Below are 16,374 nucleotides of genomic sequence, written 5' to 3' on the forward strand. Positions count from 1 at the left end.
TTTGATTGCAAGGTGATATGTATGAGATTAGTTAATAAGAAGTTTGCAAATTGAAATATCTTTCTTGTGTGTATCAAGTATAGTGTCCTCTGCAAGAGTTTTATTTACCAAGGTTCATTTCGACATCTTTGCATTCAACACTCCAGAGTTGCGGCGCATTTCCTGGCGATTCGCGATTTTTAATTGTCAAACGCAGTCGGGTGGGAAATGAAGGCGTGAAGGAGTTGCACCGGAGAAGCCTTAATGACAGCTGATAATTTATTCAGCAAGTGCAACAGCTGAGCGACGGGCAGGAATTGTTTTCCAGCAGCCATGAAATATTTACAAGGGATAAAGGAGCAGCAGAAGGAGCAGGAACAGCAGAAGAAGGAAGCCGTGTCCTGGTCCTGTGCCACTGAGATGAAATACATCCGCTTGTCATTGTGTCAGGATGACCGAGTGTCCAGATCTGCTGTAAAATGCAAATGAAGTCCCGGCGATTTCCACCCTCGCCAAAGGACTTGCATTTAACTAGGAATTAATGCGGGAGTGTGGGGGTATGGAGTGCGTTTCGGCACTCTGCGGTTAAGTGAAAGTTGAGCTTTTGGCTTAAGCCGCCTAAGCCGCGACTAAGTTTAATGTCCCGACGCGAAACGCTCAATTTGCATTTTGCATTTTCCTCCTCCAACTTGTATTTATTCGAGGGGTTTCCACCCACAAAGGTTTTCCGCATTTGCAACCCCCAGCAAACAGTGGAAAATTTATTGTTTCAAACGGATTTCGATGCGTCCCAAATTCGATTACTGGTAATTGCCTATTGCCAACCTCCGTTTTGGAGGGGGCGTGGCACAAAAGCCGGGCTTAATTGAATTAAAAGGCGTTGCAAAGCTCAAAAGCAGCGGGCTCCGTGTTCGCTGATGAAGCTTTTTAAGCCGTAAACTGATTAATCGTCTGTATTCCGGTTATGGAACAGGGTAGTTGATGGCAGCGCATAATTGTCAATGCCATGAGTGTGGCGGTATTCAGAAGAGATAATCCCATCAGTTAAAAGTTTTTTGTTTCGTAATGTATCATTGAAGTGCTGATATCATAAGTAGATAATCCTTATTGCTAAGAGTCAATGCCAGATGGTTCATAAGTTCGCTTTTATTATACAGGTTTTACCTAAGGTAGTGTTGTGTTAAAATCCATATCAAAACACATTTCCTATTTGTAGATATGTGTATAGTTTCCATACAGAATGTTTTAAAATTCATATTTAATATTTCAATCTTCCTCAATCAGTTTACAGACATTATTTTTCTTTGCAAGTAAACATAATATTCAAAATGGCTAATTAACAAATACTTATACAAGCTTGAACAAATGTCTTTGGATCTAATCTTTTAGATATAAGAAAACCATTTACCTTAAAGGACAAAGTCTGTGAAAAACTTGTTATATGTTATTTCTGTAATATTGATTAATAAAGCCCAAGGTTACATTTAAAATCTAAGTGCCACAGATATGCATTACCAACGTACGAAACTCGACGCTTATTTAGGCCGCAAGGAAGCCTTTTCGATTTGGACCCCCTTTTGAGGGGCGATATGGGCGCCCATTTGATGGGTTTATTATTGGGTAAATAAATTAAAATTGTTTACCTTTCAGCGGCGGCCAGCCGCAGTTCGCCGGAGAGAGACTGCGATACGCAGCTTTCTCTTTCGGTGTTTATTTGTTGTTTCTCTGGTAGCCCGAGTGTGTGTTTGTGTTTTTTTCTGTGCGAGTATTATTATTTTTGCCCAGTTCAATTGCGGTTACGTGAGTACGCGTATGTTGCGGCAACTTTATTTGCGCAAATTAATGGATAAATGTTCACGCATGATAATGGAGAAGGACGACATGGAAATGGGCGGCCATCAGCATATGAAAACAAATAGAATTATGGGAACTTTATACAAAACGGATGAAAATAGCGCGGAATATTTTCGCTGATGCAATCGCATCGTGTCTAAATATTATGTTTAAATTTGTTTGAAAAAATACGAATTAGAGGGGAGTTTCAAACTATTAATTTTATATTTTTTTTTAATATACCGCTAAGCTCAATGATATGTTTCCATTTTTGAATAACACAAATGTGTGCTATGCTCTAAGGAGCGATACACATTGGAATGATGGCAAACAGTTGCGTAAACTATGCAAACTTTGGATATGCGAGTGGGCAACTGTGAAACTGAGAGCAAGAGATTTCCACTCCTGACCACCTCCATCTGGAGTCCAATCAAACAGTGAACTTTTTCAAGTTCTCTGCACTTTTTCCCCTCTATTGATTTTGCTTTCAAATCAAGTTTTTCGTTGAATGGCCTAGAGTGCGCTTTGATTGAAATAGTTTAGTTTGTTTTGATAGTCATGCATACGAAAGCAAATATTTTGAGGCTTCTCGAAAAGTTAACACCTCGGAAAAGAAAAGTTTTTATGGGTTGCCCCTTCTGATCGTGGGAAGTGGAAATGAGCATCTAAAATAACTTATAAGTTTGGTTAAAACAATTCACTTATTAAAACAATTCTTTAATTAAAAAGATTGTTATTTCAGAATACCAAAGGTTAATTTTTCGACATCGCACATTCTTTCCAAGGATACTTTTACTCTAAAATAAACACTTTTTAGCTGAAGTACTCATTGCATTTTCTTTTCAAGGCGCCTAATTTTCCACTTCTAACCCAAGCTTTCTTTTACTTAATCAAACCAAAAGCGAACTCGAGGTTTATAATTTAAAGTCTTACAGTGATAATATATAAATATTAAATTAAAACACAAGTATATTCAATTGAGACTCCGATTAAGAATTCATCGACCCAAGTCAGGTGTAAAAGGAAAGGAAACGAATTTAAGCACCATAACAGTTGCCATATCTGCACTCCAAGTGCCATAAATGTCAATAGACCAGAAACCATTATGCATAATAATACCCCTACTCAAAGTCGGCTCTGCAGCTGCTCAGAGCCAAGGGGAGTCCCCATCCCCATCGCTATCCCCATCCCCATCTGCATCCAGGATACCCAACTCCCTGGCCTTTGTCCGATGTCAGCATTGTCTGTTCCTGTTCCCCGACTTCTGTTCGCATGCTAAACAATATTTCTCCATTACGAAACAATGGGACGAGTCGCCTGTCCCCGACAAGTAGCACCTTTTACTTGTGGCATCAGTTAAAAGTTTTGCTTTTTATGCTAGCGCGTTGCAGTGGCAAGTTACCCCCGCCCCCCCTCCCCCCCACCAATCCCGCCGTTTGTCGCCTCCTCGCCTGGATCCTTGCAACTATCTCAAGTCGTTGCGGCAACTTTTGTTGCCTACTTTTGTGGGTCTTCCCTTCGCCCCATGTGGAAAGTTTTTGCTCTCGCTTATTGTCCGGCGTGGAAAAAGTTCGGTTTTGTTGTTAAATTGAATGCGACTTGCGTTTGCTTTACCGCCGCTGCGTCCTTGCATCCAACATCGTGCTGACGTCCTGCTGAAGGTCCTTGAAGGTGCAAATTGTAAAACAAACAGAGAAACGAGCCTTCCCAGCTGCCTCGCACAGAAATGGGGCGGCGAAGTTGACAGATAAAGTGTTGCCAGTGTATCGAGGTCTTTAAATACGGTGATTACAGACCAAACTGTACGATTACCAGCACCGCATACACAACTTGCTTAAACTTAAAACAAGTTTAGTCCAAATGGGGTTTTGGTCAGAGAAAAAACATTAAATACTTGTAACATTGTATAATTAGAAATAGTTTTAAGGCATTCAATATTTTCGTAGCTCAGAAACATTACAGACAGTTCACCCAAAGTGTTGAATATACTTTAATTTACAATGGAATGAGTAAACCAAATATTTTAAAATGACAGCCATTTCGATCAATCAGGCGGGAACAAAACATTTTGATCATTTTGGTTTTCAGTTTTCAAAGCATTTTAGTTGCCAATTACTCTGGTCGCAGCGTACGAGTATAAATCGCAGTCATTACATTTAACGGCTTAATTCCGACACAGCCATAAACCAACAATAATGGCCAAAGCCCCAACAGCCAAACAATCTGACATATACTCGTACACACGACCCCATCGTGTGACAACCACTGGAATCGGTTGGCATCTAAAAAGCTGTGGCCAAGTCCATTGCACTATCATAGAATATTTATTCAATTTAAATTTGCGGGGGAAAAAAAGATCCCTAAATGCTGACAACGTTTAGAGCGGACTTTCCCAGCGCCGCCTCTGAATAATAAATGCATAATTCCTAGATGGAAAAGCGCGTGCCATAAATATTGCATGATAAATTATAGAAAAGCTATTAGGACAACAAACGACACGACCAGGACGCAGGACGCAGGACTATAGGCTCCTTTGTTGAGTGTGGAAAAATAGGCGACCCTCTAAATGGCGGAGTGGGTGGAGTTGCCAAGTCCTTCTGTGTTTGACATTTTTCAAATGAGGTTAGCTCGGCCAGTGTGTCTGCCTGCGCTGCTTATTTATGTAAATTTGCGTAAATTACTGTGAAAATATTTACGGTAAATAGAGCATTTGAAATTTTTATAATTTAAATGGGCAGACGCAGGCTTTCCCCCCACCAACTGGCAACTGGGAAAGTCAATGTGTGGAAATTTCCTCGGTCACCACCAGCTGTGCACGTAGTTAGTTCCCAAAAGAAAGAAACTTGCCGGGCCACAACTTTTGCATCTAACACGCTATGCAAACGGCTGGCAGGAGGACTAAAGCGAAGGATAAAGAAATACAGGAAGCGGAAGCTGAGCAAACAAGTGCAGCCCAAAATGCCATTGACGAGCGGAGAGCGTTTAAAAAAGTTTTCGGCACAAATAAGGGGCACGAGGATAATACCCTACATATTGAAGTACGAGATACTTTTAGCTTATAAGTCTTAAATAAAATAAAAAATGCATTAAGACGGCCACGTTTATGGAGCATATGTTTTTATGTTGCCATTAATTAAACATTTTGATTAAAGGAATGCATACGATTAGCCTGAAATTCAAGTCCATCCTCTTTCCCAAAATTCCTTATATCTTGCAACTTTCGCAGTATCTTAAAAATAAATGAAATACTTCTAAAGAGTGCCGTTCTCCAGGACTATGTCGTACCAGCCCACAAATTCATCTGAGCTTAGTATTTGTACACTCCAACTGAAATCAAATGCAAATGCTCGACATGTGTGCTTGGGTTGGAAATGGTCTTGTGTTTTCCCCGGCGCTGGCGTATCAGTTAAATTAAATATTCTTGTCAACTGCAGTCAGCGAGTTGGACGGAGAGGAAATGTTGCTCGACAATTTCAAATATTTGCACCGCACTTTATAGATTTTAGGCTTTTAAATAATAAAATACAGCAGCAGTGGGGTGGGGAGGAGCGTCTAAAACTGAGGCTGAGTGTTCTGCCAGAAGGAAAGGATGTTTCCGCCTTTTCAGCTGCGAAGTAAGGCGTCTTCTTTTTTTCGTTTTTCCCCTTTTGGTGGAAGTGCTGAAAGTGCTCTTCAGTTTCGAGGAAGGGGAACTGGAACTGTGTAAATGTGTGTCGGCGCTCTATAAAACATTTGCTCTTCAAGTACGTACTTAAATTGCATTCAAGCTGAGCAGTTGGTTGGCAAAGTAATGTGCAAGGATCCTGGTCGGTTTGCTTCTGTTTCCATTCCCGTTGGCTCTGAGTTGTTAAATAAGTTGGCCGAAACGTGTGAATGAGTGTCTAAAGATGTGTCGAATTTTCGTGGAGCAGCCACAGAGAAGATGTTTGCCGATTTCGGAATGTTTACTTCTGAACCTTGAAGAAAAAACCAACTACATTTCAAGCATTTGATGTTTAAATGATTTTTGGTTCCATAATTCTAAAAGTTTAAATCGAAATTATTTAAGCGGAAAGCAAACTCTTAAGGAACTAATACTTCCCTTCGTTATTAGCCACTGATCAATATCGCTTTTGAGGCAGCCATTAATTCCGGAATATATGATATACAGACCATTAAAATTAGGTTCATTCCGCTGAACGTATTTGTATAAATCACGTTATAACGACATTAACATAACACAAAGGAGTCAGGCAATGTGGTGTTTCTATGAACGATATACGCCTAACAAAACAAGATGATTTGATAGGGCCAAAAGCAATTAACTGGGAACCCAGCTCCCAACTCCCAACTCCAAATCCCCGTTGCCAAACCCAACGAGCTGCATAACATTAGCCAACCCAAAGGCATTAAGCGATAAAAACCGATGCGGTCATTAAAAAAATTGGAAGCCCACAGAGGCGGTGTGTGTGAGCTGTATTCTGTGTTTAATTAATTAACAAAGAGCCTACGGAAATAAAACTAAATGCTCCGTGTACATTAAAATTAACCAAGCAAGAGAATGATAAAAATAAGCATCGAATTATTTCGAGCAACAAAACCCTTTTAGCTGCCATAGCAATGAAATATATGCCGAGCAGCAGCCAAGACACAATTAGCTCTGGGTTCAATACAAGCCACAAAGGCGTACTGTCCCCCCTTCATTCATCGGGTGGCGAAAGGTCGCCGGCCAGGGTCCTACAACAATTTCTCGCATTACTTCCGCTAAATTAATACCGACTGCGGCTGGACAAGCGCTGGACTGGCGTCGCCCGGACTGGAACCAAAAAAAAAAGAAGAAAACTCACAACAATTTCTCCATTTCGCGCAATAAGCGAACAGTGGGTCTGGAAAAACAAAATTATAAAGATTTTTTTTTTGTTTTGTATATTAATATTTATTAAGTGAAGAATCCGTACATCATAATATTGGATCTTAACATCACAGGGGAGAGATATTTCTAAGGATTACCAAACACTATATCCAAATTATAATATGGTAATCTTCTTATTTCAGTTCATTTACATCAGCTTTACATTATGTAAAGATTACAGAATCGCTGTACACAATATATTACGTATACGCAGCATGGCACTGTTACTGTTTTTTTGGTGACATTGTGAATCTTTTCTTAGCCAAGCACTCTTTATTAATCCCAATTCTACTAATATTCATATCAGTTAATATTGATTGAAATGTGAACCAACCATAGTTATGGCCCCACTGTGCGTGGACGACGCACTGTGCCGTTGTGCGAGTACTTTGCTTAAATTTCTCCTTTGGTTTATGCGGCGTCTGTCGCGTTGCGTGTGCCCTGTATTTTTCCTTGCCCCTGTGCAAGTGTCGTCGAATTAAAATTCATGGCAGCGCATTTAACTCGCTGGCCCAAAAAAGCGGAAAATGTATAAAGAAACGCGCCCAAAACATGACTCCCATTGGTCCGAAGTCCAAAGTCCGCAGTCCAAAGTCCGCAGTCCAAAGTCCGCAGTCCAGAGCCAGAACGCACCAGGGCTGCGAGTCCAGTTGGGCTTGCACATAATTTCTGTTATTTATGGTTGCCATAAAGAATGAGGTCAGATGCGACGTCAATTCCTGGGCGGCGACTTTGGCTTAATTAAAGTCGTTAAATCGTGGTGTAGTGAGCGAGGTGAGTTTCGAATCAAATTAATGAGCAGCCAGGTGGGCAATGGGTCATCAGCTCATAGATTTAAATGGCCAGGCGGATGGGCCAAAGTTTGTGGCGAGCTCATAAAGGAAACAGCTTTCCAAGGCCGTAAAACAAATGGAGTGGAAATGAATCGACTGGGGCATTCCCCGCAAGTACTTGAGTTATATGCAAAGACAAGAAAATATTCTTAGAGTGTAGACAGCACACTGCTTTATTTAAATACATGTACATATATTTCTGAGAAAGAATCATACTCCATAACTATTTGAGTGCCAGTAACAACTGTTTCAAAAGACTGTTGAGGAAACTTTCTTTATTTAAACTTTATTTTTCTGTAGAAAACTGCTCATAATTAAGTATGTAAGTAATAGCAAGCGATCATAGCCTTCAAAAATAAAGGAAAATCAACTTATCAGCAGATGAAAAGCCCTTCAAAGTACTTGAGTCGTTTTCACGTACCTTTGCTGGACTGGAAGGCTGGGAGCTCAGCCGAAACACATTCCACGGCGGCGTTAATCGGCTTATAAACAATTACTTAACATTATAACACAATTTGCAACTCAAGTTGTGCACAATTGCAGGCGGGTCAAAGGTTAAGCGATTGCAGCGCTTACAAGAAGCTGGGCGCAGAGGTGGGGACAGGGGGTCAAGGGGTCAGGGGTCGGGGCATGTAATGAGCGTGAGCTGAACAGTTCAAATAATATCAATTAACTGCAACTTGACGTGCCTGGGCTAATTATCTCGCTTAATAAAGCGCCTAATGAGTGGAAACAGCTGCCAACGCCCAGTTGCGATTCAGGAACAGAGTTCACAAAAAAACAATGGTGTGGGTCCTTGGGATTCCATTATCCTTACCCCATTCCTTTTATTTCCGCACGCCGCCTTCGCACTTTTTTCCTTCGTCTGGGCTGTTAAAAATAATTATGCTAAAATGGCTTGGCGGTTTATGAATTTTAATTGTTATGTCTGCCCGGGAATTCCCCATTTCGCCGAAGGTGCGAGGGCGTGGCACTCGAGCTGGAAATTTGGCCTCGCCCTAAGATGCTTAATTTCTTATTCTCCAGCTTTCGCAGTTGGTCCAAAAATTTCACACATTTTAAGCAGGCAAATAAGGGCTGCGGGGGGTAAGTAGGATATATATTTATATATATATATATAATATATATTTTTGTGCACATTCATGTGCGTGTGTGTGCTAGTGACGTTTGAGCTCATTAAGAAAATTCGTGCGGTCGCTTTGGTAACTATTTCAGCATTAGAGCGCATGAACCAAACGCCACAGGAGGTCGTCCAGAGACGTGGTCCAATTGCTTTCCACGGGGATATGTTGTAAATGCCCTCTACGCTCTTTTATGCCCAATGTTGCAAATTAAATACTGAAGTTAAATAGAGCCGTTTTGTGGAAATGCATTTACAGATATCCCCTTGTGAGCGAGCGGCTGTTTAGCTCTCATTACAATATTCCTGGCAAAACTCAAAGTGTTTTTTTAAGCCAAACAAAACGCATGTGAACTCTGCATAATTATGCGCAAAATATACTAAGTACACACACACACACTGGCTATGCGTACATAGAACTGTGTGTATATGCCGAATAAACATTCGCCTGTTCAAGAGCGAAATGTATGTTTTTGCTCAAGAATCCTTTGGCTTTCTTTGGGCCATGTATTTAATAATTGCAACCAGCACTTAGGGTAATTTATTTAATTTGGAACATGAACGTTTAGCCAAGCCATTGCCTTTCGTTTCAGTTTTGTTAAACGCTATAAGAAACTACAGAAATATCAAACAACGAGCCAAGCACTGAATTTCATTTTTTAAGAATTGTTTTCTGCATTTTTGTTGACTGTTTAAATGGCCAAGACAAACCCTGTTAATTTGCATGCCACATAGAAGCATTCCTTTGGCCATTATTAGCCCATCCGAGCTTTTTTGGGACCGCTCGTAGCCTTAACCTCATTTTCCACTCGTTTGACAGGTGCAGCCGACTTGGTTTGCTTTTTGTTCCGCTTCCCTTTTCTCCCCAGCAAACTGTTTTTTTACTTTTTTTCGGTTTTGATGCACTTTCTGCGCGGTGGGCGTTGGGCGGTGGGCCAAAACGAAGGGGCGTGGCGGGGCATAACGAGGAAAACTCGTATGACAAATAGCCTGCGGCTTTATACACAACGTTGAGAAGCTGTCATTGTCTAGATTCATGTTGCTTTTTTCTTCAGCTGCTTTTCGCTTCGTCTTTCCCCTTTCACATGTTGTTTTTCCAATGTTGCCAGCAGCTTTTCTTTGCTGCCCCCACCTTCTGTTTTTCTTGTTCCATGTGTGGTTTCCTTCTTTTTATTCCCTGTTTACACTAACTACTTGCTGTTGCTCGGGTTTGTTGTGGTTTGGGTCCTTCCATCCTTTTTCCATCCTGCGCCCTTGCGGCAGTTGCATTCATCCGCCCTCCTCAAGGACACGCCAGTGCAGCTGGAAAGGATTCGCTCCGAGTGCCATTAAAATGCACCCAGGGCTGTTGATTGGCAAAGGAAAATCTAACATGTGGCTTACCCAAACTTTTACTGGTTTAAGAAATTGAAGAGCGGTTTACCACATTGTTTTAAAGTCCTGACACCTACAGCATCGCAACCAAAATGTGTGACCAATTCTGATGCCTAGCACACAGATACGAATCTGATTGATAAGAACTTTAAGGAAATGGAAACAAGAGCTTTATATTTATTATTTAATACGAATCACTTCGAAACATTGTGTCACTATCAGAGCAAGTGCTCAATACGCTTTAATACAGCATGTGCAGATTAGCTTCGTGTCAAGAAGCTTTGCAAATAATTTAAAATAATGCACTAGTTTTCAGGCAGTCTTCACTTGGAAACTTAAAATATGTCAGAAGACAATTATGCCACATTTTAGCTGCATTGGTTTTGGCCTTGTGATCTGATAAAACCGCCTGTCAATGGCAGGCGAGCAAATTACATTAATTTGCCACGAGGCCACAAAACAAGTCAGTCAATAGCCGGCCACGCCCCTTCTGCCATTCCGCCTCCGAAAGATATGGCAGAAAGAACGAGCATCGTGTATGGAGCATCGAGGATGACGATGACGCATTGCGTATGCATACATCATGTGTATGACAGTGGCGCGTTTAAATAAATTCTGGCGAGCAAGCCAGCATTTAAGAAATGCCTACCAAATGCAGCCGGATGTGGAGCCACAGAATGTGGAGCCTGTCAGCCAAATATATCCAAGTCAGTGACGACACAGCCAGGCCGGAGTTTTGGGCCAGTTGGCCAGCAAATGACAGCGTTGATGGACAGTTTTGTGCAATTGCATTGCATATGGTTAGGCGATGTGCCAGTGACAGCCACGCCCCCTTTGGCTCAGGGGCGGGGGCAGGGGCAGGAACAGAGCCTCATCGCCATCATCAGCATCGCCAGAAACAGAAACAGAAACAGAAACGGGGTGGGGGTCAGTGCGAAATCCGCTACAAAATGATATGCAAATGCAGCTAACCAACGGGGGAAAAAATCTTGGCTGCAATTAAAAGCTAAATGCACTGGACGATAGCGTCACATTTCAGCGCACGAGCCATTAACCCACAGAAGCGGGATTTGCTTTTCTCATTTATTAAAATATATTTAATTAATAAAAATAGCATATGAAACTTTAATACCAAACCTTAATACCATGTGACAGGAATATGTAGTGCGATTAAATTAAAAGAATATATAATTAACCTTGAAAATAGAATAATTAGATTAGATTACAAAATTATTTTCTTGGTTATTTTACATACCGAATGAATTGAATTTGAATTTACAGCAAAATGTCACTTCAAAGTACATTGCATCACTATACACTATAAACTTACATGTACTTAATAAAACCTCGATGAGTTTTCAATAAACGCATAACTTTCAACGCCTTCAGTGTGCCTCGGAAACTCAGCGCACTTTGCTTTATCAGATTGCAGTTCCTGTCCCAGGACACTGAGCAGTAATGGGTTAATTAGCTGCGCTGCAGGAATTGCAGTGGCGAACGCAGAGGCAAAAACCGCGAGATATCAGACCAATTTAGTGTTATTGCAGTCGCATAACTCCAGAGATTGCCCACAGGACTCTGGATGGGAGCAGAAGGAAGGAGCCGAAGGACTGGAGGCTGGAGGACCCAGAGCACCGAGCACCGAGCCCAGGACGCAGGACGCAGGACTCAAACAAAAGGCAAATGCGACAACGCCAACTGCACAATTAGCACTCGGAAACAACTCGGCTGGGTGGGCAAAGAAGTTGGGGGAAATAATATTGTCGACGCAACGGAAATGTAACTGGGAATTATTTAATTTGCAAACTACAATGCCCAGAGCAATCCTGCGAGCTCCATTCCGCATCTCCCCACACCAACTTCATTGTTTTATGGCTTTGTTTGAGAAGGACGCCTTCTGCACTTCGGATTGCCATTGTCTATGCTACATAATTGTTATGATAACTGCCTCGCTTTACGGCTGCATCAGGGGAGTAACTTAAGTAAATGTCAGTGCTTTTAGTTCCTCACTGCATGTGCACTGCCACTTTGGCCCCGACCAAATGGCCAAAATGGCCAAAAAGCCAAAAAAAGAATCCCGTCCCGCAATCTCAGACATCTCAAAGGCCGTAAATCGAGACTCTCTACCCACCTGAAGGCATTTATCAGATGCAGACAGCCGCCGTCCAGAAGACAAAAAAATGGCATTGACTTTGCCGAAAACGAGCGAAAAGCCACAAAAAAGAATATCGCTGTTCATTCAGGTGAGCTTTTGTTTTGTCTGCCGCCGCCGTCTCGACTTGACATTTTTCAGAAAACCCCAATGACAAGTTAATGAAAGTCTGGCGCGCTCTGACACTCAGATCCTTTCAAGAATCCATAGTGCAGGAGCCTAGGATCGAGATAAAAATACTCTAAAAAGTGCAGCTACGCAGGTAGCACCTAAGGAAAATGTACCAATAATCCGTAATTAACTTTTAAGAGCACATGGTATTTTCCTATTTTGAAATATATTTTTTCTCGTTTTCATCCGATTGAGTTGAAATATTTCCACGTCCATTTCGAGTCCATTCAACTTGGCTTACCTTTCCGAACTGTTCAACTGCCATAATGGGTTTTAGCATCATCGTCATCGTCATCGTGCTGCCAGCGTCTATTTTGCATAATTTCCCACTCCCGCAGTGGAAAGCAAGGCCAGTGGCAATGTCAATGGCAATGGCAAAATGAAAAGCCATTTACCGAAAAACACAGACATGCTAATTAATGTTAACGGAAATTGTAATTAGAATTGGTGTGTCAAGCTGTGGAAAGAGCGCAGTTTCGCAGGGGTCTGGCTTAAAACACTGGCTGGTAGATGGAGGCGAGGAGTGGAGACAACGTGGCACTGATATGATTATAACTTTTAGCCACAAATTCAACAAAACTTTGCGACTAAGTCGCCGCAGTCTCAGTCTCAGTCACCCGGTGCCATCCTACACATCCAGACATATGTTGTGGGGGCGGAAAACTTCTGTGCATACGGCATATAGTTTATAATTTAGTAGGGCGGCGACGGCGCCGCGTTAAGCACACAAATCATTATGGCGGTGATACCAAAGCACACTTTCAGTTCACTTTTTAAAACAAGGGACCGCTAACCGAAACAGAAATCCAAAGCAAACGGGGGGGCGAAGGGCAGAGACAGCCAAATCCTTTTTAACGCCATAAATTAACTTCATTTCCGTGCCAGACGCAACACGACAGCCGGCAAACGTGTGTGGTGAGTTCTTGAATGGCAGGGGTATTCAAAGTGTGGGAGTGAATGATATAGGGTTCTGCAGAGTCTAGGATTTGGCAAACGAAACACATAAACACGATTAAAAAGGACGAAAAACAAGGAAAACTTTGAGTTCTTTGAATATCGGTTTCCATTTGAAACAGCACAGATATAATTTACTTTCCTCAATGGCAGAAGCTTATTCAAATGGTTGTCTAAGTTTAAACACAGGAGCTGTATCTTTTGCCACAAAAAATTCAATATTCTACATACATCCACAATGATTAAACAGCTCAACGCTCAATCTTCAGTGAACTTATGCTAATAACCACTTTATTCACAGTTGCAATCAATGGACTCGCCCGATGGCAAAATGAAATTTCCTCTATCGTTTTGCAGCAACACTGCGTATGCGTAATATTTAGAGCGCCGAGCACGTAACTCATACGCACAGGCTTAAAAAAGAGACACTGGTGCAAAGATGGAGCAAGTGGGTGAGCTGGGGAAATGGGGAAATGGGGGAAATGCTTTCACACATATTTGCATGCTGTAAATGCGGCAATACACGCAAATACTCACACATGCAAGGCGGGCAGACAGACACGCACACACCTACGCCCCCGCCCACGCCCACATATTACGCAAATTCCATGCTCAATTTCAGATTTGAGCAAACGGCATACCTGAGCAGCCTATTCCGAATACCCAGCCCCGCCCCCTGCAGCCCTGCCCCTCGCCGCAGAAATCAACTCTGCTTACGTGTCGCAATGATAAGGTGTATTTTGGATGCACAGTAAAAAAATCCCATTCTGTTCCTTCTCATTTCGTAAAATTCAAGTAATAATAAATTAAAAAAAAATGCCATAAAGTATAGTATGAAATGTGTGCTTTTTTCTTTAAATTTTAAGCTAAATATTTTAATTTTGTAAATCGTAAAAATTCGGCATATGCAATAGAATAGACTGCATGAAGCCAGCACCTTAATAGTTTTTCTCTAAGTGTACCAAATAAATCGAGCTAAGTGTACCACTGTTCAGAGTGCCGCTGGGTGCCCAAGCTGAGTTGTGTCTCGGGGGCCTAGCCCAAAGTTTCATTTCAAAGCAAATTATTCTGATGACAACAACAGGATGCGGCAGCAGCAGGAGCAGCAGCAAGGAGCAGGGAGCTACATTGGCAATTGAGGACGTGCCAGAAGTTGACAACTCGCCTTGGCTGGGCGACACCTATTGGGGATATTTGGCATTTTTCCCGCAGCATACTTTTATGCATCATTGATGAATTTTGAATGAATCGACTGATGAGCCGAACGGCAGAGATTCGCCTAATGAAATGGGCGTGCACAGATTGGAAGGAGGCGGGAACTTGCTTGTCATAAGAATAAGTACACCGAAAGATTATTCTTTGGCAGAGTAAAATATATATAGTATAAATATAATATGGAACCTAAGATATGAAAACCCATAATTGGCTAAATCATGTTTAATTCACGTTGTCTAATAGTATTTACATACTGTTTAAGTGACATACCTACAATCTGCTAGAGCTCCACTCCAGATCCAGATCCAGATACACGCACAGCTTGACTGTGGGGATTCAATAACCTACTGCCGTTCTCAGCTTATCTGCAAACAGATTTCCCAGTTGCGAGTGATTTATGGCAGGCACATTTGAATTACTTCGCCTACTTCTCGGCGCGCAGATCTGAGTCTTTGGGTAATTGTGCCTCCGGGCCGGATCATATATCATCGTGTAGTGGTCTTGCATACTCGAATGCCAGTAGCAGTTTAAACAACTAGGCCTTGGCCTGATTTTGTCATTGACATATTGTACATACATATAGGCCACGCCTCGTGGCCACTAAGTTTATCCACGGAATGGATCAAGCAGCTCGCTGCCACTTGAGTGCCCCGCACACACATTCAAATCTATCATACTTGTGATAACATCAAGACCGCTGGCGCTACATTTTCGATGTTATTCCGTTTGAAGTGGCAATAGTCGAGATGACGCTAAATCTAAATCAAATAAGAGAAGAACATTTTCACCAAAAATCGCACTCATATGTTTTCCATCATTTATACGTAATTCTGGCTGCCCAAGATGTTAGAGCGTCCCTCGTCAAGTGCAATACAAGTTTTCCATTTTAAAACCAAATAACTGAAGTGTATTTAATAAAAACAAGACAAAAAATCACAAGCTGCGTTTTTGCATGTGCAATTCGAATAATTAAAATAAACGTTTTCAAAGACAACAAACCACTGGGAAAACACTCGATTAAAAGACATCATCAATAAATTGCTTTTGCATTATAAACAATTCCAATTTTCCCATCCCTTGTTAATACACACACTCACATAAAAACGAATTGAATTCACGCTGGGTGTACATATGTGTTGGATGTTGAATGCAAAATTTGTATATATCTACGTATACTCGTATGGCATTATGGGTTAAAAGCTCGGGGCCTGTGGAGTTTAATGGTTTACACATATTGGTATGAAAGTGCTTTGGAGAGCTCTTTACGGCTCGCCGGCGCTCGGCTTTTTATGGGTCTGGCCAAAAGGCGTTGACGACCCCTTTGGAGCCGGCCAGTTGGGTAATTCTTTTTGTTTTTGACAACTTTGAGGCTTCAGAGTTCGTTGGACATTGGACACTGCGGACGCACACATGACCTAGATGGCAACGCTTCTCAAAAATATTTAATCTGAAATATTAAACAAATTAGCTTGCGAGTTATGTAAAGCTAACTTCTAGTTACTCTGGAGCTTTTGGAGCTATTCAATCCCATTGTCTTGCAACACAGAGTGAAGATATGGATATAAAATAATATTTATATTTCAAAATGCATAACTTTTTGATGTAAGAATGTAATTTTTTACCATATATGTCTTGGGCTGCAGTCTCGGCCAAACCAAAGTGAGAGTACCTACCCTTTGGGGCACTCTTTCGGCCGGAATCGTAAAAAAAGTGTTTACATTTCATTCATAAAATATCAATTACGGACATGTGTGACAGCTAAGCGAGTGTGTGTTCGGGTATATGGGTTTGGTAAGTCAAATCGATATCATGCGAATACGTGAGGACATCAGAGTTCATTGCTGGCGCTTCG

The sequence above is a fragment of the Drosophila teissieri genome, chromosome 3L (assembly GCF_016746235.2).
Source record: "Drosophila teissieri strain GT53w chromosome 3L, Prin_Dtei_1.1, whole genome shotgun sequence".
NCBI classification, from domain to species: Eukaryota; Metazoa; Arthropoda; class Insecta; order Diptera; family Drosophilidae; genus Drosophila; species Drosophila teissieri.